General features: G+C 43.8%; 1 long non-coding RNA gene across 11 annotated transcripts in view; it reads left to right on the forward strand.

The window, feature by feature from the left end:
* Window positions 1-26,764, forward strand: part of LOC308068954 — a 39,459-nt gene continuing 12,695 nt past the window's right edge. For all 11 annotated transcript variants that reach the window (XR_013930210.1, XR_013930211.1, XR_013930212.1 and 8 more), the window contains exon 1: window positions 1-26,764. This exon is cut by the window's right edge. This is a non-coding gene — a long non-coding RNA (uncharacterized lncRNA).

Genomic DNA, 26,764 nt, shown 5'->3' on the forward strand with positions numbered 1-26,764 from the left:
CGCACACACACGCACACACAGGGCACACGCACTCCGCCGCCAAGTGCCGGCCTTAAAAGCACCGCCAGCACGCCACGGTCCCCGTCGCCCCTCTGCCGCCGCGCTGTAGGGGGGGACCCCTTCCCGGCGGTTGGTGGCCCGAGGGTGGGCAGCTGGGGCAGGACGGGGGAGTGTGTCGGTGCAGCCCCCCGGCTGTGCGCGCACATCTGCACACACACGTGTATGCACACGCGTCTCTGCCTGCGCAGCTGTGGCCACACCTGTGCCCACGCGTGCACACACCTGCATGCGCTCACACACCTGTGCCCAGATATGTACATGCACATCTGTGCATGCACACACCTGCGCGTGCATGCACACACCTGTGTGCACACTCAGCTGCACACCACGCAGCTGTGAGCACACTCAGCTGTGCACACACACACCTGTGCACACACACCTGTGTGCACGCCTATCTGCACACACCTGTGTGCACACATTTGTGCACATACTCAGCTGCACACACATCCACAAGCCCACATCTGCACTTGCATGTCTGTAGGTGCTCATTTGCACACACAGAGCTGCATGCATGCATCTTCCCACATGTCCACATATAGCTCTGTGTGCACGCACCTGTATTGTGCATCAGCACCCGTCTACATCTGCGAAGCCCCATGCACATCCCTACGTGTGTCTGTTCTACATCTAGCTACACAGACAGTTGTGCACACACATCAGCACACAGCTACACATCTGGTACACATGAGCCCTGCAGAGGACTGAAGTCTGGACACAGAGCTGCAGGCACACATCAGCACATATATGTGTGCACACACTGAGATACATCAGCACATGTGTGTGCATACACAAAGGCCCATCAACACATATATGTTTGCAAATGCTGAGACACATCAGCATGTGTACATGTGCACAGAGGCACACATCAGGATGTGTACATGTGCATGCAGGCACACATCAGCACATGCATGTGTGCACACCAACACATATCAGTGCATACATGTGTGTGCACACAGATACATCAACACATTTACGTGTGCACAGACAGACACACATCATGATGTGTATATGTGCATGCAGACACACATATCAGCACACGTATGTGTGCATGCAGACACACATCAACACATGCATGCGTGCACAAGGACACATCAGAGCATACACGTGTGTGCACACAGATACATCATCAGCACATACGGTCCGTGCGCGCACCGAAACGCACCAGCACATGCACGTGTGCGCGCAGACACACACCAGCACGTGTGTGCGTGCCCCTAGCGGCTCACACCAGCACACACGTGTGCGCGCACAGCAGCACACAGCAGCACACGCGTGTGCGCCCCGGGCGGTTGCGCCCCCCGGCTGCGGGTGCCCCGGGTGCCGAGCGGAGCCCCCGCACCCCGCTCCCCTCACTCCGCTCCCCTCACCCCTCGCCCCGCACCCTGCACCCCGCACCCCGCACCCCGCGCGCTCAGCCCCGGCCCCTCCGGACGCGCAGACGTGACGTCGGATCGCAGAAAATTATTAGTTTTCCTCACCGGCCCCGAGGGTCAGGAAACACGAAATTACCATCTTCGCAGCCAATTTCGAAGACACTAGACACTTCTGTGTCGGCGTCGGAGTGTGGGTTGTTTTTTTTTTTTTTTTAAGCAGTTCCCATGGAAAAGGAAACTCCCCATCTCTTCTGATCACATACGACAGGTCCTGTGCATGTCTCCGGTAGCTTAAAACAACACACCGATATTTATTTTCCTTAATTAAGATTGCATAAGATAGCCCTGGGTCCTGGAGACTTTTCTACAGACTGTAATGACGCCATGTAAATTGTTTTTTATGACCCAATATACTACATATTGTCACATTCAGCCCTTGAATAGGAAGCTAAAAATCTCGGTCCCTATTTTTCTTGTTAATGAGGGTATTATTACTAGGGATATAATCTCATTACTTTTTGGGGAGGAGAAGAACTCGTTGGAGCCACTTTGAAAAGTACTGAATATATTTAAATGAAGCAAAATCCGTCTTTCTGCTAATTGCTGATTTTGCATGACATAGAATTATTGTTCTGATTTCGGGGGCGCAGGGTGTGCGGGGCTGAGGGCGGTGGGCGAGGGAAAGGGTGCCGGTGGCTATTTCCCCTGCTCAGCTCTCCCATCCAGATGAATGAGCGGGCTACCCCATAGGAAACTCCGATTGCAAATTTCCATTCTTTTAAACATCACAAAAATAAAATAAGCTGCAGCCACTTTGAGTAATAATAATTTGAATGAAATATTTGCTACTTTAAGATTTTTTTTCCCTCTTTCAGATGATCCTCTTGTTTTGCATGTGAAAAAAATCGTCTGAGATTTACAGCCCTCCCAAATGGAGATAAAGCCTTGGCAATGAGTTGGAAACCTGTTGTAATCTGTGATCCAGGAAACAAAGAGCCTCATTAATGCAGAGACTTTGGTGAGCCTTTGATGTTAGCTAGCATAGCATTCACTCTCAGTTCCATTTGCATTTAAACATTCATAAAAACATCATCTCTGCTTCCTTTGCCTTAAGCAATTTAGGAGTAAAGTATAGCTTCTATTTAAAGAAACCCACTGTGGTGAGGCTTAGAATACAAATATCACATAATCTTCAAGCAGAACAAATATTTTATCCTACATTTCTGGTGGGCACATTTAATAATATTATATTTAAGACCCAAAATAAAAATTCCATCTTATTTTCATTAACCTTACACCATATATTTGAGTGAAAAGAGAAAAGGGCCCCTGTTAATTCTAAATATACAACATAGCAATTTGTGAGAGTAAGAGAATCCAGAGGATTTTACATTATTCACAGGAGCTGGATTTCTGAAAGCTGGATGCCTACAGCAAGGTGCCTAAATCCTTTTTCAGGTACACAATGCTGAAATTTTTGAACAAGATCACTTTTTTATATATACATAGTTTTCTGAACTGCAGAATCTTCATCCTGGTTTTAGAATGGAGTAAAATTTTTTTTTAATTTTTTTTTAATTTTTGTTTTTAACAAACAGAATCTTTAAAAGTAAAATACTAAAGAATCAGAATAAGCCTAACGTGGAGATTTTCTTCCAAGAGAAGGCACTGTTGCTCCCAGATGGCATCCTGAGGGAATGGCAGCATGTGGGGAATTTGGGGAATCGCTTAGAAAACAAAGGCCTATCTATCTGATTATTTTCAAAAATATTATTCACCAACACACCTATGAGAAGTGGGACAGTGCTAAAAACATTGAAGTTGGCTTGACTTGATGTTTAGAAATATTCAACTCGGGTTGCCCATGCTCACTGTACCATTAAAAATAAAAGAGTGAGTTGAAATTGATCCCATGTCACATTGGGAGCTCTTTATGTTTTCACTCTTAGGAGCAAATATAAGGAAATCTTTATGTTTGGTGCTGTGAGTCAGTTCAGCCAGACTCATGTTTTAAGCATTATAAGCAAGTTTCCTATATGGTGAATATCCAAAATTAAAAACTGAAATGGAAAACACTTAAAAACAACTTTACCTTGGATAAAATATTTCTGGAGCTTGATCAAAGTAAAACAAAAAGCCTGGCTTACTTGTCAGATCCTATCTGCACTGAACTTCAAGGTTTGATTTGTATTATTTACATGGAAAAGGTCCCAAGAAACCAATTTGGCACTAAATATCTTCATTACGTTTTTTCGCTTGTATGGGTGATTAAATCAATCTAGGGTTCCTATTTTAATTTTTTTTGAAAGGTGCAGCCATCTGTGAATTGAGGAACTTTTCTGATGTCATCTTTCTGCTTCAAACATACTTTTTTCCCCCCTCCTTTTTTTAATTTTTTGTTTTTAAAATAAGGAGACTGTTAAAGGAGCATGTTTGTTTCACTATTAGAGTTTCTAACTGTTCTTCCAGTAACTGTTTAGAATTAAAGTTGTATAATAAATTTTTAGACCATTTTAACTGTAACACCTGCAGGTAAGAGTACACCAGATTAAATTATAACCAAGTCTGTCTGTCTGTCAGTCCGTCTGTTCCTCACCCTGCATTTATCAGTGTGTTCTCTGAATGCTGTGTGTGAAACTCAGCACATGTTTTTGCACTGCGCTACGCACCGTGCATTATGTGGCTTCCCAACACACATTAAGTGAAGCCTCTCTTTTAATGTCAGTGTAAATGTTGCCACTAACTTCTCTTAGGCTAGGGTTTCACCTTCTGTTCTTTAAACGGGGCTTCAGAGTGAAGCACTTGGATTTATTTAATTTATTTGGTTTTCTCATTTTTTTTGTTCATTTAATAGAATCAGTTTGAAGTAGATCCCATTTTACTCTCTTTAGACACATTTCATCCTCTCGTACAAGTTCATTTTATGTGGGTAAGAGACACGTCTATCCCTGGAACGTTGAACACTGTACATCTGCCTTCCTATTTCATTGTATTTGCAGCAAATACGTTTCCCTGATAGCCATACACAAATCAAAGTATGCTTCAATTTAAAAACAGATTTATTATAGCATGAGTTTTTGTAGCCAATTAACCGATTTTCTACTAACAGAGGAACCCTCTAAATATTTACCGTTCTTTGGAGAAAAACATTTGCATGATCATCCCATAATGATGGTTTGATTGATAGATTGGCAGCGCCGATGTTTGGGATGAGAAGGATGAACACTCCAGTGCAGGGTTCCAGCTGGGAGCAGGAGCTCCTGGAGGATAGGCTGGTACCAGCTGAACTAATCCTGGCAAGTGACCAGAGTAAATCAGGCCACTGAAAGCTCTGTTTTGCCCAAAGGGGTTTACACTGGTGTAATTACCTCAGCATAGTCATAGCAGGAACATTTCCTTAGTCTAGACAAGCTCTAATAGGTAAAATAGATTTATCATTTGCAATTGAAACATCTCAACCCAGCTAAGGCAAGGGCAAAATCTCATGTTCTTTCTACCTTGCCTTTCCTTCACTCACGTGCGCCCGGGTAAAGCAACATTTTGCGTTGGTGTGGAGCATGCTCCAGTTTTGTTGGTCTGCGACAGAAAAAAAGGTCAAGCAGTCACTCAGCCATTTCCCTACTCGATTCACTCTGCCCATCTTAATCTTGCACCATTTTAAGTGTTTATTTGACTTCGTGCATTGATCTAAATGTACTTAAAGGATTCACTGGCTGCTGCCAAAAGATTGCTTTTAAAATACCAACAGAAAATTGACTCCCTGACGTTGCAATATTTAGGTTGCTTTTGAATGTCTACATGCTTTTCTGGAAACGTTTCCAGCTGTTAGGACTGGAGACTCCCTTTTTCCCCCTTGGGAAGCAAGTAGCGAAGGCACTGCAGTCTGCTGACTGGGGCCAACATCCTGCTTTCTCCAGGAAAAGAGGATAATCTCTCTCGAAGCCTTTATCAGATGTCAGGAGCTAGAGTGTGAAATCCATTTTGGAGGAGACTGGGCTCTTTGGATAACTCCCTGCACATATGGCACAAGCCATCGCAAAATCTCCCAGAGCAGTTTTTGGTTTATCCTTTGTTTGGAAGATACCCGCTCCTTCAATTTTTGTCAAGTTGTAAGACCGTCTCTTCAGGCCATTTTCACTTAAGTCTTTTCTTTGTTCCTGATACAAGTAACAGTTCAGATTACTAAAGGACTTTAAAAGATACCTATTTTTCAGTCGATGTGTTTTGTTCACCTCTTGCTGTTGGAACTGGACCAAGAAACTGGCATTGTGTTTAATATTTCTTATTACTTTCACTGTCAGGTTCTCAGGCGCTTGCCCAATGCTGAAAGATCTGAGTTTCAAACAGGAAGGAGCATGTTTATTTGTTTACAAAAACACTTTTCCAGGGCTGCATCCTGTGGTCATACAATCATCCAAGTAGTCCCTGCTCTGATGAGTCATGCCTCTAAATTAAAAGGACCTATGAAGACGGATTTGCAGAATCACACTCATTGCTTCCACAACCGTTTTTCCATAAACCACAGGGAAAACGATGTTGATTTTCGGGTCCATAAAACTTTATTTTTACCAAACAAAAGTGCTGGGTACCTTTTTTCTTTGACAGCGTGCTTTCCATTGTAACAAAATCCTTACAAGCCAATAGAAGTAGCCCCTTGCTGTACATTTGGTACAATTCATATAAAGTACACTTTGTGCTGGAATTCCTGTTTGTACATTGGATGGAACAAAGTACAGGAGAAATCCAAATATTGTTCTTTTAGCTCAGGCCCTGCTCAGACATGCTATCCAGGCTGCAGCTGAGCCTGGTTAAGAGGTTGTTACCCAGAACCAGCTTCCAACTACTTCTTCCCTTCTTGCACATCTTGCACCGAATGTGACTGCACTCCATCAGACAGGGCAGCGTAATTCCACACGTAGGCACTCCCAGCCTGGTTCTGTCCAAACGAGCCAGTTTCTGAAAGACAGCCTGATTGTTAAAGCCGGACTAACAAAAATAATTTCAAAAAAACTGGGTTAGATAGATCTGAATGAGTATCATGCTGATAACAGGGCTGGATGGCAGCAATGAACTGCTGAACTGAGTGACAGGCTGAACCTGGTTTTAGTTGCCGCGACCTGGGACATCTGAATGGAGAGCTGCTGTCTCTGGATGCTCAAGAGGGCAGTGAAAGGACCCAGACTCAAACTAGAGGCTGCTTTGCTGAGAGGTACCTGTGGGGCTGGTGCTGCTGGGGAAAAGTGAAAAGAGTTTAGGATTATTGTGACAACCTTGGCTGCAGCTCTTTCTGTGATGCCCACATTAGCACATCAGACTTCTGCAGAGCAGAGCCGGAGGCTGCAGCAGTCTCTTGCCTTACACGAACATGCATTTGAGGCCCATGGCAGGAAGCCCTCCCTGAGTCTCTGCAGCCTGATCACCTCCTTCCCAGTGCCAGAGCTGTGCAGAAAGAAAGGGGGAAAGAAATGGAAACAGCTGGTGAGAAGTGAGACTAAAAGGGAATTGTCAAGATAATGGTGGTAGAATAAGGTGGCCAAAGGAAAATTATTCCAGTGTCTAAAAGCCACCCATATCATGTGGGGCATACTGACCGCTTCTGATACACACAGCATCACGCCAGACCCATGGCAAAGGGTGTCTTTCTCTGCACTTACTAGTTGTTTTTTTTTTCTTCTGAACTTTTTTTTTAGTTTAATATTGTTGCCTGCTGTGAGAAAGAAGAAAAATAACTGAAGAGTTAAGGGGAAAAATGAAGCAGGGAAAAGAACATGGGACTAGGAGGGGAATGCTGAATTTATAAATGTTCACACCACAATTATTGAAAGGAAAAGGAGGAAAGAACCGAACATACTTACAAATCTGAATTCAGCAAGGCAAGGCTTTCTGCTAATGAATGCAGAACACTTCAATTTACTGCTTGGAATAGATTTTTATTTATTTTGCAGATATTATTTCTTTCAGATCTTTACTGATGACTTTCTTGAGACACACTGACAAGCCAGGGTGAGCTTGTCAGCATCATACTTCTTTGTACTTCAGAGTGAAAAATGAAAGAAAAGTGAGGAAAGGTAAAAGCGGAAGGGAGGCTTGTATTCCTGCGTCGTTTATGCCACCCCCTTTATCCTTGCCATTTCCCTCTTGCCAACAGTTTCATCACTTCCCCTAGCTCAAATGGATGTGGGGGACCTTGTGCGAAGAACAGAATGGTTGCTCCTACCTACTTCCTTGCACTTCTGAAGTGGCTACAAAGAAACCAGATTAAAGCAGCATTAAAAGCTGTGCTACAAATCCTACCGTATTAAGCCAGACAATTCTCAGAGTTGTTTGGGGCTTGCTGAACAGAAGGGGTGCCTTTGAGTTGAACTACATGTTTCAACAGTATGTTGTTCTGAAAAGTGTTGTATATGTGCCGACATCCGCTGTTGGCATGTGTACAGACTGAAGCTTGACAGCTCCTCCTAATCTGGAAAGAGGAGACATGCAGTGTTAAATACATGTGTCATCACTAGTCACCCCCCCTCCTGCCTTCCCCCCATTTTTATCATTTGGTTGTGCAATATACTTGAACCAAGTCAGCCCATTTAGTTTAGATGAACTTAGGCCAAATAACTGTACTGGAGCTGACTTCAGAGGCTCGAGAGGAGTTGCTGGAGCAGCTCTTCCATAAGTAAATGCAAACACTCTGTTATGCTCCTTATTCTGCTCCTTAGACAAAGGGCCTTTGGTAGGGTTGCATAGGGGGGAAGGGAGGGAGAGCCCCTAAGAAAACAAACAGACTACGCAGCTCATTGCATCACGTGGCTTTTGACTCCCATCATGTTAAATCTTACAGGCAAAACAGCGTCAGGCTTAAGCAGGGCTTACAAAGGGGACTCCAAGGAAACCCACGCTGCAAGGGATGGTTTTGGTGACTCAGTAGGTGACACGGGTTCTTGTGAGTCAGGACTGAACTGGTGTTCTTGCATGATGTTAGTACACTCAAACTTAGGAAGTTTTTTCAGACTGAAAGCCTGACTACTTATGCCGTAAGGGTCCTGGGAGATTTTTGCACTCATACAGATGGTGATTCCAATCTCGTGGCCACAGTTCAGCTATATTAATTGTGTTTTCCCTCAGTAATTGCTTTGTGTGTTGACAGTTATTGCCCCCTTCAAGGCTTTGACCATGCTCTATACCACAGCCCTGAAGCAGGACTGTAGCTGGTTGTGATGCACCTTTAACTAGTTAGCTGGAAGCGAACACCTGGGCAACCACAGCACCAGCTGCTCAGTATTTAGGTGGAGGTCTCACAGCTCCCTCCTTTCTCCTGACGATGGCTGCAACACCGGCGTTATGTGAGCTTGCTCATTTACAACAAGCCTGTGTCTGTCTGCAGGGGCTGTAGGCATACCTTTGGGTTTCAGGGCTGGCTTAAGCTGCCTTGTGTGGCTCTGTGCTGTGCCCCCAGCACTTTGCTGATCTTGGGGTATGCTCAGGAGTTACACGCAACTCCCTTTTGTGTGGTGGTTTTTTTTTTTTTTTTTTTTTTTTTTAACGTGGCTTTGGTGTTCCTTATCTTGTCCAACAAGTGGGCTGATAACAGAAGCCCTGAATACAGCCAGGAGCCCAGGATACATTTTGATGGATTCTGGTCCAGGCTTCAGCTGTTGAGACCCTCAGTTTTGGACTGATGTGTATGGGAGTTTGTGTCCCTAATTCGGTGGTGAATCCGTTAGTTGTCTGCTCATGATGTGTGTGGATCCAGGAACAATGCAGTAGTAGCAGATGATGTGTTTCTGAAGGCTATGGAGATGTGGAAGGTGTGCAGTTGCAATAGGTAGCTTGGTAACAGATAAACAGAAGTGGCCAAAAGTTTTGGAGACTAGAGAAGAAAGTACAGAAGCAGAGACTTTATAAGGACAAGAAGAAAAAGTACTTAAAAATGTGATAGTCTGTTTTAATGGCTAAACATGAATTATGTTATGTGATGCTTTCATCTTAGTGTAGGTTAGCATTCCCCAGCTTTTTATATTTGTATATAAATATTTTTCTTGAAGTAAAGTCAACCTAATTGGAAGTAAGAGCTATTCTATGCCGTTTATTTTAATACTTTAATATATTTCCCCTAGTTAATCATTGCTATTTCTAAATATAAATTTCCTTTCCTTTTCTTTCAAGTCACTTAAAATGAAAGGGCCTGCTTTACTCTTTGACCTTCTCTAACAAGCAGACCCTTGAAATGCAGCATTTCCAGAAAGCAAGCTGCAGGAACAACAGATGGGTTTAGTAAATTACAGCCTGCAGATGAATTGTATGAGGAGTCAGTTTGGGATGGAGGCTTAAAATACACAGAAATTTTCTATGCTGTAGCTTGTTTCTTGCTGTCAGACACTGCCTGGTAAATGCGTAGCTTGTGTGATGTTGGCTTTCTGTTCTGATTGATTTGTAGAAGCCGTTCCATCCCAAATTACCAGCTACTTGGGTCTCAGCCTGCAATCCTACTCAGCCAGGAGACTGTCCTCTAGGTACGTTTCAGTATTTTGCATTTCTTTTATTTGCTAAATCTTTTCTGACAGACTACTTATACCAATCAGCAGATTCTAAAACCTGTTTGTGATTTTCCAGGGATTTAATAGACAAATTAGTGCATGTGTATTTGCAGGACAGGTGACTCCTAAATGATAAAAATGTAGTTTATAATCAAAGTGCCTTTCTTGTAACAATAATCTCAAGCTAGACATTTGCTTATCTTCCAATGTGTTAATCCTTTTCAGGATTAACAACTCTTTTACTATTTTTTTTTTTTTTCCCCAGAAGCATGGTCTTGGTTCTGCAGACCTTGCTGACATAACTAAATCTTACTGAGTTCATGAGGTGTGATTGTGGGAAGGACTGTGGGAATGGATGTTCACCTCAGTAACTTTCCTCTATGTGACTTAGCTATTGCTCTGAGGTTTGAAGCTGGTACTGAATTTGATACAGAGCAGCAGCAGTAAGTTGTCATTGTGATCAAATACAAAGCTTCTGTGGGGAAGAATAAATTATTTGCATGGGTGTGGTGAACGCTGCTTGAAGGGAATTTGATAAGTTGCATGTTGAGCACTGGGAAAATTTCTGCAGACTATCTATGCTGCTCTTCACGGTGTCAGAAACTTAACGTTGAAAGGAGATCATCGTTGGCTCTGGTTATTGCACAGTATTATCAAAGGTCTTCTGAAATGAATATATCTAAGATAGCATGGCAATCAATACAAGATCGGGTAGGCTCGGGATGTTTTACATAAATAAGGATTTATTTCTACTTTCATATTCATAAGATGGTCAACACATTTTACTACCATTTCCTATGCTGTGTCTGAGTTTGCAGTCCTTGAAGTCACTTGCATTTAAATTGCTCGCATGACAGACTTCAGTGAAGCCCTGCATCGGGGTTTTGCATGGAGCCAATGTTGTTCAGTATGGGACTCTCAGGAATAGTGTCTGCTTGAGCTAAAATATGATTCCCTTTTGTAAGGAAAAGATGCATAGTGGTAATAATGAGGATGGTAATGACAAGAACCTTGTTAACACTTGGGAAACTTGCATAAAATATTCTCAGGGCTGCTTTCTGCTTGCCCGCTGTGGTATCAGCAGCTGCAGTTCATGATTTCCCACTGCCTTGGTCCCCAGCCCGTACCGACTAGGGACCTCTTGGCGTGCAGCTCTGCTCCCATCCCAGGCATGCCCTGGCTTCCTTACAAAGGGAAGTAGTGCGCGTCAGGGAGGGCTGTGCAGGCAGATCTCCTCCTGAAACAGCAACGGTGTGGGGCAAGGGTGTGTACCCAGGGACAAGGATTGCAGGGAGCATCTGCCCAGCAATGTAGATACTGCCTCTAGGGAACCTTCCTCAGGAAGAGTGTCTGGCATTTTAAATGCTCTGCTTGCAGAGCAGGTCTCAGTGCTACAGTATTTAATGTGCTGGTAGCATCCAGTGGCCAGGCTACAAATGCCATGCTTACACTTGGTAATGGCATTACAAGACTCTGCAAAATTTCCCCATAGCTCACAGATCCAAGCCGGATTGCTTCTATGAGAAACAATGACACAATACAAACTTTAACAATTCCAGTAAAACAGCAACCCCAGCCTGTACATGTGTGTTTTTTCCAAGGCAGACACTGTGAGTGAAAAGACAATCTCTTTTTTCTTTTTTTTTTGTTTTGTTTTGTTTTCAAAAGGTCCATCCCACAACAGTTATCTCCACAGCAGCATTCCTAGGGCTACTCACGTGTGAAAGGGCTGCGGCAACGCACAGTAACTGGAATAGTTTTTCTGTGACATGATTTGTTACTGCTCTAAGATTGCGGCTTCATAATACGAGTTGTTGATGCAGAATATCAGTGAGTTGTCACAGTGATCAAACAAAGTCTTTTTCTTAAGCCACTCACAGCAAGGCTACATAACGGTTTAAGATCTGAAAGGTCCAGCTGAAACTCCACAGAGAACTGCTTAGGGAGGCAGAATGTAATTACCCATGTTGGAGTCTGGCCAGGTTTCCAAGGTTAGCACCTTTCATCTCGACATCAAATCTTTAATGACCACATGTGGTAAAGACATTTGTTCAACATCTCGTTTGGGAATATAGCATATCCAGAGTTACTGTGCCCCTGTTGTCATGCTGGAGTATTGGTTCAGTATTGGTCTAAGGGAAATTTGCTCCCAAAGTTGCCAGTAATACTTCATGGGCAATGACACGTTTCCTCTGGAGACTCCCATATGAGTACAATCAGGACCTACTGGTCTGATTTTTTTTCCTTCCTCTAAATGATCTGGTCCTCTGTCCTTCTTACAAGCTAATAGTGAGCACTGTAATTACCCTTATTTTCAGGTTGCCAAATAAAGTAATTAGAGAAGTAGGCATTATGATTTTGGAAAGATACATTAGAAAATGAAGGGGAGTGATGACAGCATGTTCTCGCAGTGCCAATTAAAACACTGCTGAGGAGATTCAACGCTGCTTCCGGGAGAACCAAGCAGGCGAAAGAGATTCGCAGGGATTCACTCAGAAGGACTGCAGAAAGGCTCCTAAGCATATGGCATATGGAAATGCAGCCAGGGGAATAACCTATAAAGTGACTTTCTTGAGCACGGCGTACCATTTAGAAAGCAGATGGAACAATCTGAAGCATCTTTAAAGAAGATATTTGTTGTGATATCTGAGGTGGTCTAGCTGAAGCAAAGGATCATTAATTGCATTTACCTATTAATTAGTCTGTTTAGACTCTATCAGAGACTTCTTTTTATGACCATTGAACACATTAAACTTTCCACTCTAATTTCTGTTTAACTTTTGCTTAAAAAAATAATCTAGGCTATGAAGGTTTGAGGCACGTTGAATGAAAGCACAAAAAGAACGTGTGCGTGTGGGCCAAGGAGATCGTGAATGCCTCATAGTATAGTGAATACAAACTGCATCCAGGCTGTGATTCTTAATGGATGTGGAGAAATAACCTCTTCCTCAGCAGCAGTTTTAATTGCTGAATGAACAACTGGTTCCCAGTATTCTCTCTTATAATGAACTATATCATCCTCACCATGTGCCAAGGCCTTGGTCTAAGTCTTGGAGTTTTTTCCCTTGATTGTACATCCATGATGTGAAGGTCTATTCCAGCACTTTACACCCACTGCCTTTTAGGTACTTTGCAGTGAAGGTATGCAAGTACTTCCATTTTACACATTGGAAAAGTGAAGTCTAGATGTTTCTTGTACAAAGTTAACCAGGAACTAAATTTCTTAGCTTCGCTTCCAACAATGATATTGGAACACATCACTATAAAGCAAGGGGAAGTTGAGTTTGTTCATTTCTAATAATAGCACAGCATCTCCAGAGCTCTCTGGTGAACCTTGCTGGGTTCTGTACAATATATTGTTTTTCATATGAAATAGCATTTAAAGTGCAATAAAATTCTGACTTGTGTACTTAAGCCAGCCAGAGTTAAACGTGAGTTAAATTCTTTCCTTCAAAAGGCCATTTTGTTTTCGGATTATTGACCTGTATCTGTTTCTTATCAGTCCAATTTGTAATCTGCTAAACAAGTCAGTTCCGTTTCTGCCTGGCATCTGTCACATTCAAGCATGTATCTGCTATAGAGAGCTGTAATGCTCACAGGTGTTGATGTCACTGGCTATGCAATTTTGCAATGCCTCTTTGACTATGCCTCTGGGCTCAGTCTGTGATGGTGTTTCTCCTTAGTGGGTGTTAAAGAGCAGGAGTTTGGTGTTTTCTTGCGTAGAGTGTGACCACGTGCTATGGCAGTTTTTTTACAAATAAGTGTCATAAGCGAAGACAGAAGAGGTTTCTAAAAGCTTTGGCTGTTTTCCCTTCAGGTGTGTACATCCCATTTAGCCAAAGAGAAGCTACAGTATTATTAGCAGCAGCTGTAACCACTGCGTACCTGCCCTGATGAAGCACACCAACCTTGCTAAAGAGGAGCAAGAAGACTTCTGTGTTCTGTGCAGGTTTTGCTGGGAATGTCAGTAACTGTTCAGTCTTGATGTATTTTGTAGCAAGACACCATATTTTTTAGGAAAACATGAGCACAATGACTCTCTAGTACTAAATATACTAAATACAGAGGTGAAAATAATGGAGACTGGGGCATCCAGGGCGATAGAGGTGATAAATCACAGAGAGTTGACCATCTTGAGATACATCAAGATCATCTTGTCTAATATAATAGAAGTATATGCTATGAGGCAGTTTTCCTTCCTTGTGGGTAATAAATGCATGCCTGTATCCAGACAATGTTTGGGATGTGGTCCCTTACAACCTCCACCAGAATCTGGTCATGTGCTTTGTTTCCCATCTTTCTGTCAGTGGTACTTCAGCATTTCAAAATGTCTGGGTGGGTACATTCATGGCTTTTTTTAGAAGTGATAATAAGAAGCACATGCTCTTCTTCAACTGGTGTTATTGCTACAGCTCGTTATGATCTCATGAGCATGCTTTTGATGCCATGAATAGCTGCGAGGCAAACCCGGAACCACTACTTTAAGTCCCCAGGAAAGGGGAAAAGTCTTAACCCTCTTTGTTTTAAGGTATTGGAAAGCACAAAGTTTCCACCTGATTCTCATTCCTAATGCTGAAAGCCCCTCAGCAGTGGGGAGGCAGCTGGTATGCCAAGACCCATGCTGGCTCCAAGGCACGGCTCTCCTGTTCCCCCACACTCCTTGCTCTGCCTTCTCCGGCACCGAGTATTTGGGGCTAAAAATGTCTGTTTGCTCTTTGCAGTCAATATTTTTGTCTTGGATTAGGAGGCTCTGGATGGGGTCTGGGGCAAGCCTCGCACTAGCTGTGGCCATGACATGGCAGCAGCCCTCTGCCAACTCCAGACGAGTCTTGTGGGGCTTGAGTACCAGGCATGACCTGCCTTGGGCAGGCTGCCCACAGCCGCGCGGGCTCTGGCGGGGGCACTGCCATCTCGCAGGGCCTGGCGGGGGCTGAGGCTGGCGAAATGGCCACCCTTCCCCTCCGGGGCAGTGCCCACCACCCCCTCAGCAGGAAGGCAAAATGGCTGATGGCCAGGTTGGGAGGAAGACCGCAAATACAGTGTCTCGTGGCGGCCCTGTTTCTCAAAGCCTTTAAACCTGAGAAGGTTAAATGCAGAAAAGCAAGGTATTTCTTGCTGGTTTTGGTGCTGCAGGGTTGGCTGGCAGGGCTGTGGGCACTCGCTGGGAGGCTGGCTCTTGCTGAGGAGCCACCTGTCCCTGCAGGGCCAGCGGAGGGGGAGGCCCAGGGACAGCCATGCCCCTCCGTCCTGCTGCGGGGTGAGCCGAGCCAGCCTCTCCCCCTCCTGCTGCCCCTACGGTGCTTGTGTTGGCCTCCTTCCATGTCCAGCGGGCTGCTGAATTGCAGTGTGGCGGGTGGCGTGGCTGGCGGCAGCTGCCGCAGGAGGCCATGCCACGGAGGCCGTGCCATGGCGGACACTGTGCCTTGCTCCCTGACGGCCTGTGCCTGCTCCTGCACGGCTCCCACGCTCCAAATTTTATCCCGAGTCTTGTGAGAATCTATGAAGTCCTTGCTCCTGCAGTCCCAAGGTTTGGCTTTCTTTCTGTCCTGTTAAAAAAAAAAAAACCCGATACAAAAAATTCTATTTTCAGGACTCCAAAGAAAACCTTGCAGGGAAAAAGGGCCCTGAAGTCCCAGCCAGAAAGGAAGAGATAACCTGAACATCTTTATTACTTTTGGGGCTTTTTAAATCTCATGATTATTTTTTTTAATTGAATCTTTTTTTTTTTTTTTTTTTTTTACTTTCTGTGTGCAGTCTGACTAATGACTTTTGTAAACTTGTGTTGGCAGAACTAACAACAGCTTAAATAAAATGACTAATTGTTTTCATTCATCAGCTATTCATTGCAAGAGCAATTACAGTTTCAGCGTTCTGCCCCCAAATGATGGCCGGATCCTGCAGTCATGTATTATTTATATTACCTGTCTCCCTATTTACATTCTCTAGCACATAGATGGATCTATTCAGTGTCCAGGCCCCTTCTTGTAAAACCTGGTTGCTTCGGATTTGGGTCAGAATTTAGGCAATCTAGTATATCTGCTGCTTCTCTTGATTCCAAGCAAGAAATAACTCAAGCTACGAGAATAATTTGTAATTTCTTCATATGATGGTAGGTAGCTACTAAAATGTTAAGATGTCCTTACATTTTCTGTTAAGCTGAAATTCAGCACCAAAGGCAAGTTGCCATACTATCGCCAAGACATCAGATTCATTGTGTGAAGCATGCTAAATATTTCAGCTTGTTAGTAATTTTACTTTATTTTCCCATGTATAAGATTTAAGAAAAAAAAGCCTCACAGCAAACCTCAGGTTTTCTAGGCAAAGCACACCCAGTCTGTGAAAAGAACCAGAAATTGTTCGATCTGACACTGTTAAATAAAAGACTAAACTTTCACCTGCCTGTTTGGTGACATGAGTTGTTGGACAGACTGAGCAAGCTGCTCTGGGAAGGAGCTTGCGTTCCCTGGTGCCCTGGGTAGGGGTGAAGGATGAGTCTCTAAAGGTCTCATCGTCTGGGATTTTGTCGTAGTTGTGTGGTTAGAAATCATACCAGGATAGAACAGCTCAGCAGGGATTCAAGTTTTCTCTTCTCCAAAGGTCCACTTGTGGTCGCCTACACTGTCTGCCTGGAGCACAGGGAGTGTTCAGCCTGCGGGAGCGGTGGGAGAGATGTGTAGGAATGGAGTCATGGTGCTATAGGCACCTCCATCTGTGAATCTTTATTGCTTTTCGTGCCACTTCACTGCAACATGGAAGAGGCACTGAAATTATCTACTTTGGCTGTAACTTTGAAATGAAATTGAGACAAAAGCCCAAATAAAGACAGCTTTACTGGATTCTGTTGAATTCTGGACGTGGATTGGAAATGGGCAAAAGGAAAACTGAGGCTTTGAAAATATTAAAATCTAAATAGGGAATTACTCATCTAATCCATACTTCATCGCTTGATCCTATTTCTGCTACTTCAAATTACATTTGTGTGTGTGATACCATGAAAGGTACCGTATTCATTCCTGAACCCCTTATCTGCTGCTTGTCCGCAAAGCAGCTGTAGTCCACAAGAAATTCATGGCCGGTGTGTGTATGTGTAAGGAATCAAAGTGAAAATGGCAATCTTAACACTATATACATGGCAGATCTCAAAACACTTCACAAAGTGAAGGTGCCTAATTTAAAATCCTCCAGCCACTCAATGTACTAGTTAAGAGGAGGGAGGTGAAGCGTTTGTTTGTAACTGAGCTATTAAATGTAGGATTTGTGTCTCGTAAAGTGGCAGCATTGCTTTTCAAGGCTGATTAGGAATGGTGACTAGATTTGGGTCCCACAGCCCTTGAAATGAATGTAAAACTCACTCCACTTCAATGGGAGATGGGTAGAGAAAGTCGTTCCTATTCCAGTATCTTCCCCTATGAGTGTCACAAGTAGTGTAGCCTTGAATTGCATAAATATTGTACCTAGGTTTTGAATATTCTGGAAGTAATCCTTAATGTTAATGGTAGCAAAGTGATACAAGAGGTATGAATCTCCTAAGAATTTAATTTTAAACACTGCATCTGAAAGTAATGCAGTTCTATTACAACATCAAAACTACTTTGCATATATATATATTTCTCTTTTTCAAGGCTGTCAATATGATTTATGAGCAGCAATTAACTAGACCTTTTAACGCCATGTGACAGAGGTGTTGCTGGGCCCACTTATGAGCTAGGCAAGCTGAGGCACAGAGGTGTCAAATGTAGCTTGGCAGTGATGCTATTGCAAAACGAAGACCAGAACCCAAGAACCCTGAATCATAGCCCCTATTCTAAGAGCTGTCCATTTATTGTTAGAAGAGAAGATCATTAAAATCCACTGCACTTGCCTGGGAGACTTTAGGAACTTACACATGCTTTTAAATGCAGAGGGGTTATCTTTATTAAATGATGAATTTATTCGTCATTATACATAATGCTGAAGAAACATATCTAAACCATGGTGGAATGAGAATCAATATGGGTCAGTAAAAAAACATTCCTGCTGAAACAGACTTTTCCTGTCATTCAGCAATGTTTATATTCTGTGCTCCCGTTCTGCCGCTCTACCTATGTAACATAAAAGCATTTTAAAAAGGTAAATGGCAGATGGCTTGTAGACTACTGTACTTTAGTGCTTGCAGACCATGAGCTTCCTTCCTCCGCTGGTCAGCAGGACTGAGGCTGTATCAGCCTTCACTGTAAGGGGCAGATGTGGGCTCTGTGTGCTTTTTGCATTTACAAAATAGTCTGGATTTGCAAATCCCTGTTGAAAGACTGGCCTCGGTGCTCTCGTTGGAAACCTCATAGGATGGTATAATGCTCCTGATGGGGGGAAAAGGTGCTTGGAAAAAGGCACTCCAGTCAAGGCAAAATTTACCCCTACTTAGCTGAGGGCACAGCGGCACACAAACCTTGCAGTGTCCCTCGGACACCGTGTTCGCTCTCAAATGCGCCACTACTGCTGTGGCTGTAATGCTACTGAGGCAGTGCTGGAGTTATAGCTGAGTATCTGCTTGCAGTTGTGGTCCCAAGAGGGTCTGCAAGGTGTTCTAGATTGATAGAAGAGGTGCACTAAGTATCAGCTGATGCTGGAATCTGGATACGGCCAGGTATTTTGGGGAAAAAAAAAAAAAAAAAAAAGGGTGTCAACCTCTACTTCACAGCACTACGTGCGAAAGAAGAAATTTATATCTCATAGCTTCCTACCTGCAAGTACATTCACATTAGTAATATGGTAAAAATTCCAGAAGATCTACTTTGCTAATTGCGGAAGGATAGAAACATGTGAAAACTTGATAAATACATCATGGGGACTTGCCATGTGTTTAAATCTTGGAAAGGGAAATGCTTTATTCACATCTGAAAGTAACAGCTATGTAGTAGTGGAAATAATACTTTTTTGTTGTTGTTGTACAGAGGTTTCTGCTGCATGGCAGATGATTTAATCAGGGGGATTTTTTTAATAAAAAAGGAAAGTAGAATATAGATGTGGGTAATTAATTATAGGAGATCCTATTTCTGTTTTTAGCATAAATGCATTTGTTATTTGTAAACCTGACTCATTTTTAAAGACACACATACAAAAATGGGCCCACATTCAGAATTATCCAGTTCCTTGTATGAGTGGTGCTTCATAAGCTGGCATCAAAATGTTCCCTGGTAATGGTCTGGGCTACCACGACAGTTATTGCTGCAACTGATACACATCATCTTTATGTTTATTTTCACATGCAACAATATCAAACTCGGAGCAGTATTTAACTTTTTGCCGATAAGTATTCAAAAGAGAATTAGGTAAAGAGATAATATTGCTGAAGATAACCTCAGAGATATAAACCTCATTCTCAAAATCAAAACTAAAGGCAAAATAAGTAGCCTTTTAGGACCCTGCAATCCAGCACAAACTTTGCAGCCCATAAGACTGGATGGTTTGACTATCCTTATGTTGTTCTGGACACCTGATTCAACTCAAAATTCTGCAAAATTGTAAGGCAATCCCTGCCTATTGTTTGTTTGGTGTGGGTTTTTTTGCCCTTTTTTTTTTTTTTTTTTTTTCTTCCTCCTCTGGCTGAAGGTGCAAAGCAAAATAGGTCTGTGGTCCTGCTCTCATTACAGCCTGTGAGAGTTTGCTTACACTGAAGTCACTGACAAAACCCTCAATAGCTTTAATGGGGGCAAGAACAGGCTCACCGTGATTTAGTCTAAACTGTTCAGCTCAAGGCAGAGAGACGGGGGCTCTTTGAAAATGACAACTTGTGGGTTTTGGAGAGGTCATTAACATATTTGTCATGGGGGAAAGAGGGTAAATAAGGAACTTGAAAAGAAAGACAGATATTAATTACGCTTCAGACAACATTGTTGTGTGCTGATGACATACTGTAGCTCTCCAGACGACTATAATTTGCAAGTGAACCCAACGAGTATGAGACTTTACAACAAGCCAAGCAATTAGTTCTTCCTGAGTTGCAAGAGTGACATCATGTGTGCAAAACATGCCTTCGCCTTCAGCTAACAACACGTACTCATTTATTCTTCCTGTAGGGTCACTGTTTGCTGTGAAGGCCATTAAATCATACCTCTGATGGATGCACTAAGATTGAGTAGTGAATAAGGGTCCCTAAAGTGCAGATAAAGAATCATGTGTCCAAAGCACCAACTATCAAGAAAGGCAACTCCAATATCCTATAGCTGGCCTAAAAAAATTTTTGTGTTCTTCTAAATGCCTTAAGTTATTTTTCCAGGGTCTCAAAGACTTGTCCTGTTAAAGGGATCTGACCTGATAAGTGGGGTTTGGGGGTTTTTAGTTTTGTCTAGAATTTGTCAAGACTTTGTCAGAAAACGTGAGTGGTTGCTTTTATGAGGGCTGAAGTTCTGAAAAAATCAAGGATTTTATTTAACTAGGAAATGTAATAGAAATTAAATACTTGAATAGTGATAATACATATCTGGATATAGATTTCCAGTAGAGTGTGTATGTGGTTTCATAGGCTGGATTATGTAATGTTTTGTGCTGCATGAGTTTATCAAAGAGACTATGAGGATCCATCTGGTACTCAAGGAGGAATAAATCATCGCATTGGTCTATAGAGACAATCACTTTTATTCTTTAATCAGATACATAATCCCACTGGAGTCACACATACTACTTACCTGCAGTAAATTAAGCTCCTGCTTAAGTGCTTTGTAGAATCAAGAGCCAAAAAACCCCCCATGAACATTTTTTACCTCTTTTGTCTGTTTAGAAGAGTGATGCAAATTGGCATGTAGTGTTTGCTATTTTTGCTGGATTAACGAAAAAGAAAAATGGGATGTGAACCAGCTTGACTTTAGAGATATATTTCAGTGTGTGAAAAGCTCCTTTATCTTTTGAAGAAAACTGTTATTACAAATGCAAAATGAGCATTTCACCACTACAGTTTTTTCTAAACAAGGCAGTGGGCACAAAGATTTGCCAGAGCAGATGCAGAACGGGGGCACAGCTAGCATGGCACAGACAGCTGAGGCATCCTGCAACAAATGGGAGCAAGTTTCAACTCCTGCGGTGAGGTGCCAGACAGGGCTGTACACGTATCCTCGTTGCCTTTCCCCAGTCCTGATAGCATTTGATGCTCGGCGCTCGTTGCTCTCAGTAAACCTCTCTGTCCCAAGTTTGCTGTCCCCCAGCAAAGTAGATGGGAAAGTTCTTTTTGGCAGCAGCCCATCCAGACCCCTGATATTCTTGTGCTGCACTTTGTTCTGCAGAGCTGTGAAAGTCCAGGGCAACGACTTCAGTACAGCAGGATATTTGGATCTAAACACCCACCCCAAGCTTTCAGCAAATAATCTATATGGTTCTCTTGTGTGTTTCTATCTCACATGTTTATATAGTCCCCAGAACCTTCTAAAATTTGAACCTGAGGAAAATAGAAACCTGTTCTCTGAAGCTAGCAGGATGTCTTAATAGGAGATGTTATTGCTATTATTAAGAATACTAATAGTCTTATGTTAACCAAAGGTAGGAACGAATGTCTTGCTGGATGGTGCCTTGGATTGCAACATGTCTTTATGTCCTTACAAAGCTGTGGCAAAAACCATCCGAGAGAACTGGTAAAGCTGATGATGGCTGTTACGTAGAAAGCTATACAGCAGAGAGCTGTGTGCCCTTTTAGTCCCTGCTGGCACTGAAGTTTCTTGGCATTTTTTCTGTTTGTGATAACTCATTCCAGCATAGAGAGGCAGATCACGTACAGCATTCAATTTACAGTTTTCTGCAGTGAAGTTCCTGTTTTGATCATGGCACTGAAGGAAGGTAGACATCCAACAGTGTGATGGTAAAAGTACCAAGTGGAGCCCAAAGGGAGGAAAAAAAGAATTGAATTCTGTGAAAAAGTTTGAACCTTGTTCCACAGCTTCAACTGCAGGGGCTTTCCTCTTAACTGTAACCTGAGGATCCCTTCATCCGAGCCTGCTCAGTTAACTTCTTTATCTGTAGCTGCCAGCGTGGCCACAGATGTGACAGGGGGAAACCATTGGTTTTGGTGGTGTGGTCAAAAGAAGAGCAAGGCATGTTTGCATGAACTGCCTTTTTGCTGCACAGCCTGAAGAAGTGAACCTCCCAGAGAGCCAGAATCTGCCTGCTTTGTGGACCATTCTGCTTGAATTACTCCTCTGGCAATGCACCCCCTGAGCTAAAGTTTAATAATATGAAGCTGGTGACAAGCTGGTTTCGGTTTTAAGTGAATGGTTTAGATTAATGTGCTACATTTCAAGGGCAAAAATGTGTAAACTTGGTCTTTACTGAACGCTGCGCCACGTTCCATGTGTTGTTGACCTACCAAAATTGTACACCTTTTTTTTGCCTACCTGACATGCTTCTCCATGTACTGGAGAGACAGAGCTGGGACACTCCACATGTAAATCAACACTTCACAACCTACTTGAAGTCTCATAGCAAAACTGAGGTTGTTTAAGAATCGGGTTGGAAGCCTTCAATCTCAAAAAAAAAGCATGTGTGAGCAGAAAGCGCAGCTATTACAAAACATACATTCTTGTCTCCTGTTTGCCTTGCCATATTGACACGTGGTATATGGAAGAGGTGAAAGTTGTCTCTCCTCTCTTCTATGTACACACATACATGTGTGCCTGCGTGCCCATGCACATACCCGCCAAGCTCCCCACAACAACATGTAAGAGAGAATCTACTTGGTGGTTTTAATGAAAATGCAGTTTCATAGCTCTAATGATCAACAGCTGGGAACATGCATGCTCTTCTCCTTCATCTCTAGACTTATTTGAAAGATTTTTGTTTTGTGGCTTTACTGGGTGACTTTCCTGATGAACTGATTTTAAAAAATCATTTAATTTCTTCGAAGACCATAGTGGTTACCATAGAAATACGTTAGCTGCAAAACAAGGAATAATTAGTTTATGTTTGTTCCTTTGTGTCTCCTAATTTCTTCCATTCAGGATTTTTAAGCGTATAATTAAAGGGATTATTCAGCTTTGTGATCCCCCCCCCCCCCCCCAAATTAATTTAAAGACAAAACTCTGATGTCTGTAGAACATAAATAATAATGATTATATGTGGTAATTAGTCCAACCTGTTTGTCCACATAGCAGAAAACAATGTGTTTTCTGTCGGAAGGCTGCAATGCTGACTAGTGGTCACTCTCAGCTTGGACTGGCATTCCCAGTTATCTTTCTCATCCCTTATGGCTACTTGACTAATTACCCTTAACAAAACATGGTTTGGAAATGGGTCTCTCGAGAGCACTGCTGGCGACCTTCTTGTGTCATTCAAGTTCTGGGGCAAGCGAAATTTGACGAGCAAGGCATCGGCAGGCTCCAGAAGTCCCTGAGGTCAGGTGGCAATTGAGCAAGGATGGGGAATATTGCGACATGGGGTTTAAGGTAGTGATTTAACACCTCTGCTTGGCAGGATTTGCCGAGTAGGCAAAGTTCAGCCTGTCTGTGCAGAAGGGCTGAAACTTGCAGGACTTCTCCAGCAACACTTGCGATGGATTGGGCTTTTGCAAAACGGCAGTTTTCCCTGAGCACAGGAAGGGGTGTTGGAGCCCTTCAGTTCAGAGTCATTAGAGGTTAAATCACTTTGCAGCTATTTTCTGTTGGGAGAAATGTTCTTTCTTTAAACCTCCAAGGTGACTAAACAGGAATGAGAGTCTTATCCCAGAGCCACACACTCCTGTTCCCTTTCTCCAGTCCACTCACTCTAGAAATACTCCGTACTAGTTAAGGGAAAAACATCAAGAGCAGGGTTCGCGTGCAGCCTTGTGTTGCCCATCAGACCTGCGTGCCAGCTGGGACACTGCCTGTGCAAACCAGAGCTGTGGCCCTATGCTCCCAGCATCCTGAACCAATGTCCGAACTTCTGAATTCTTCCATGGAAAAGGGAATATATACTGCCAGTACCTGATCTGGTAAGTGTATTTGATGACTCCCCTGAACAAAGCTTTCAGGAAATAATAACAATCTGTGTCACGGCTGTCGAAGGCTCAGATATGAGCGGGGCTCGGAGATGCTTTGTCCTGGAGTGGGGGGCTTTGGCTGTGTGTTCGCTTAGTCACCTCAACGGGATGGGAATTTTGAGCGTTACTGTTTCGGGTCTTGGGCTTCAAGTGGGACTAATGTTGACATCAATGCATCTTGTTCCTTATTTGAGCGTAATTTTCAAGCTTGTCTTTCTATCAGGCATTTCACATCCCCCATACCACCTAGGGACAGAAGCACCCAAGCTCACCTGCAAGTCCTGAAGCACTGTCCCCCCCTGCCCCCTCCAACACGGCTCTTTATTTCAGGGCTTAAACACCATCCCGCTTCACTGCAGACACCGAATTCGAGCGTTCGAGCCACAGCGGCAGGCTGTGAAGGAGCGAGCTGGGGCCAGCCCGAGGGCTGCAGCCGCCACGAGTGGCACAGCCCGGGCTGTGTGGGCTCGCTGGCTGATGGCCACCCGGGCCGCCCGCGGCTGTGCCGCCCGTGGGTGCCGCTGCCCGCCGGGTCCCGGCCGCGGGGGCTGCGTGCGGCGGGGGGCGCTGTGGCGCCCTCTGGCGGCGGCGGCGGGCGCTGCCTCTGGCGGGGAGGGCGCGCCGCGCTGCGGGGCTGCGGGACGCGCCGGTGGTCGGCTTCTGCCTTTCGGAGCGACCCTGCCGCCCGTCACCGCTCGGTTCCCACGGCTGCTACCGGGGCCAAGCGTGTGACGGCTCCCCGGGGTGGGCGGGGGGTTCAAACTGTGGCGGGGGCGCTGCTGGCTGCCGGAGCGCTCTGCTCGGCGGGGTGCAGGAGCCGCGCCCGCCTCCGGCCACCGAGGGGCGAAGCGCAGCCCCCTGGTTCGGGTGGTGCCCTCGGTGAGTTCTGAGCTTGCACCAACCGAATTCGTGCTTGGACATCGCCTCTGATATTCAGGACTTCATTTCCAGTCTTGTAAACATTTTTTTACACGCATGCATTGTCTGCTTTAGCTTCTTGGAATATAAACTGAACTTCCTAAAGCAAGGGTGATTTTTGGTAATAGAACATAATGTCCAGGAACAGGCGCTCAGGATAGAACATTCCACTTAATTCAATTCTTGCACAATTATGAGTTGTTTACCTTAAACATTATTCTGAAGAGTAATAAAATAAAAAAAAAAAATAAAGAAAATTCTGGTTATTAACCTGGGCAAAACAATTATCCTCCTAAGACTCTTTATTGAATCATGTATGCAAAACACAGAAGGTTTTCATAACAGATGTATTTAATCTTGATGCAATGCTTGTTTTTAACCCCACAGTGTCTTGCAATTCACTCAGAGCTGGACTGGTTCTGGTGTGTTTCAATAGAAGAGATGGAGCCAGAAGCCTCTGGGATGCCAAACAAGACTGTGCGATTGTGGAAGCCCCTCAGAGTCTTGTTATTGTCCAGTAGTGCCCGTAATAATGAAGGCCTGGAAGATCATTTGTATAATAGTTCAGTGGTTTGGTTAGTCTTCATAACAATCTGCAACAGGCTTTGGGAAGCTCTTCCAGTGTTTATTGAAACAAATGTCGGGGCAAGACTATTGTGTTTGTGTTTGTGTCATAGATGTAACCTCTGGCACAAGGAGAATAACCTAGTGGCACGTGTTGCTCCAGAGTTCTGCCTTCTAGGGGGTGGGCAGCATCTGGCGGCTCTTTGGTTGCTATTCAGAGTAACGCTGCTTATACTCGGCCGTTGCTGTCCCTAGTAGTAGTGGTCAAGTGCCCTGGAACATGACAACAGCTTGAGTCTGTGGAGCTGCATCAAAGACTGGCCACGTGGAAACAGAGTTACCAAGAAAAGGCTCCCCTAAAAGTGGGTGTGTTAGATTTTATTGCATTGCATCCCATGATGTGGTCAGGTATAAATAGAGCGCAAGATCTTGGAGCTGGCAAAGTGTTAGCGGGTCACCTAGACAATTTCCCTACTTCACAAAAGATGATTCTCCTCGCCAAATATTTATTAGGGCTTTATCGTGCTTGCTTTTGAATGCTCCATGAAGGAGTTTCTACAAATGACCCTTTTCCCCCCAAGTATTTCATATTCTAATTTTCTTCTTTAATTTTCTTTCCTCATGTTGAGAAGAATAAATTTCTTTTTATTCAGTTTCCTATAATTGCTCCCAGTTACCCACCCTATCCTACCCCAAATGCTTCCCTCCCCTTGGTGAACTGGATAGCTGTCAGATATCCCTGGACTGTTTCCTTTGGTCAAAGATATACATAAGCAATTCCTCTAATCTTCCCTCTACAATCCATTCCCTCAGGCTCTTCATTATTTTGCTAGCTCTGCTCTGAGCTACTTCTTATTTATCGATATTATTTTATGATGATTTCTGCACTGCTCGTGCTGCCTTGCTGGCACTCTTCTCTCTCCTGCCCATGTACACGCAACCCACAGAGGTCACGTTTTGTGGGCAGACCTGGCTGATCCTGCTTTCTCAGCTAGGGAAGCTGTCACAACCAGAGAATGCCCTGCCCCACCGTGTAATCATATCCTCTGCAGATGGGAGTGTGGCATGTCAAATAGTACTTGCAGTTAAATGTCTACCCAGAATAAAACATCAGTGGCAAGCATGACTGATGAGGGAAGAGGACAGTTTTTCCTGATCTCTTAAAAATCCTTTTCCTGAAGAGTCCTCTAGTGTCTGAGATCTTTGCCTGCCTGCTTTTTTGCGGGCAGGAGCAGAAAGCAGGAGCAGTGTTTGAAGCACAGCTGTAAGTCGTGTAACTTGCTTTTAAAGTCACTATTTATTCTCCACTGATATTGTCTGCTGAGTGCAGAAGACCAGAGTCT

This window comes from Falco punctatus, assembly GCF_963210335.1.
Source record: "Falco punctatus genome assembly, chromosome: 8".
NCBI lineage: Eukaryota > Metazoa > Chordata > Aves > Falconiformes > Falconidae > Falco > Falco punctatus.